The following is a 1879-nucleotide window of genomic DNA, read 5'->3' as shown; positions in this document are numbered from 1 at the left end:
TCGCCGGGTTTGGAACATACCAGTTTGCCATCAAATTCACCTGTCGGTTATCTAACAATGAGGCGGAGTATGAGGCCGTGGTCAGAGGGGCTCACATCCTGTCAGAGCTCAAAGCTGAGTGTGTCATTATAAAGACAGACTCTCAGTTGGTTGCACAACAATTCTCGGGAAGTTACAGTGTCAAGGATCAGAGGATGAAGGCGTACCATACCAAAATTAGCGAAATGAAAGAAAAATTCATGGAGTTTAAGCTTGAACAGATTTCTCGGGAGGAGAATACGAAGGCCGACCTACTGGCGCGCATGGCTAGCGCAGTAGAGCAAACTTGGAGCGACGAGATTATTTTACTCTGTGATACCAGAGAGATGGAGACTTCGCAGGTGTTCTCGGTAGAAATCAGGGATGATTGGCGGGCTCCGATCGTACACTTCCTAAAGACAGGGGAACGGCTAAGCAAAGAATCCAACCAGAGGGCCCGTTATGAGAATTACTGCCTAATCAATGATCAACTCTTCAAAAGATCTTTTACTCAACCTCTGCTAAAATGTTTATCGCCAGAGGAAGCTAACTTTGCTCTGAAAGAGATTCATGCAGGTTGCTGCGGTGGGCACACCGGATTTCGAGACCTTGTACGCAAGATCATTCGGGCAGGTTTTTATTGGCCTCACATCAACCAGGAAGCCAGAGAGTTTGTCCGCAAATGTGAAGCTTGCCAGCGGCACGCCGGGAAAATCAACATACCAGGGGAGCCCATGGGTGTAATGTACGCTGCTTGTCCGTTTGATAAATGGGGTATTGATATAGTTGGGAAGCTGCCTACAGCACCTGGAGGGAAATGCTTTCTCATTGTGGCAGTGGACTATTTTTCCAAATGGGTCGAAGCTGAGGCCGTGAGCAAGATCGATGAAGTTACAGTGGAACGTTTTATCTGGAGGAATATCTGCTGCAGATTCGGAGTGCCACGCATCATCGTGTCTGATAATGGGACTCAATTTACAGGGCAACGGGTTGCGGACTTCTGCGATCGAATGGATATCACACAGCGGTTTGTCTCGGTGGCTCATCCACAGGCAAATGGACAAGTGGAATTGGCTAATAGGACCATATGTGAGGGCATCAAGAAGAGGCTAAATCAGAGCAGAGGGAAGTGGGTGGAGGAGCTGGATACCGTTCTTTGGGCTTACCGAACTAGTCCAAAAACGGCGACAGAGGAGGCACCATTCACACTGGTGTATGGATCCAATGCGGTGATACCAGCAGAGGCACGACTAGAATCATACCGGATTACCACGTATGACACTGAGCACAATGAGGAGCTCCGCCGAGCAGAGCTGGACTTGGTAGAGGCACAGAGGGAGGAAGCCCGGGTCAGAGCGGCTAAGTACAAAGGCATTATCAAAGCGGGATATGACAAGAGAGTCAGAGTGAGGAAATTGTCGAAGGGAGATTTGGTTCTCAAGCGAGCTGATGCATTAAAGGCGGTGGGTAAGTTCGAGGCCAATTGGGAAGGGCCATACATCGTCACAGAGGTTTTGGGAGGCGGTGCGTACATATTGTCGGATTCAGACGGCAGAGCTCTACCCAGACCATGGAATATAAACACACTCAAAAAGTTCTATGTATAACTGCTTCTTAACAGGAGTAATCACTTGTAGACCGGATACTCTTTTTCCCCACAGGGGTTTTAACGAGGTCCGGGGCCATAATATCAATAAAACAGATATGTGGTTCTAGGGAATTCCCTGGTGTTGTGTTTGTTTATTTCAATTCTTGTTTTCTTACATTACATATGCTACTTAACATGTCCGTGCAGAGCACTGCACATGTCACCAGAGGGGGGAGTAGGGTGTATACCCATAATCCTCAATTTTTAAAATTC

The sequence above is a fragment of the Salvia miltiorrhiza genome, chromosome 2, assembly GCF_028751815.1.
Source record: "Salvia miltiorrhiza cultivar Shanhuang (shh) chromosome 2, IMPLAD_Smil_shh, whole genome shotgun sequence".
NCBI classification, from domain to species: Eukaryota; Viridiplantae; Streptophyta; class Magnoliopsida; order Lamiales; family Lamiaceae; genus Salvia; species Salvia miltiorrhiza.
This window is presented reverse-complemented; position numbering follows the sequence as displayed.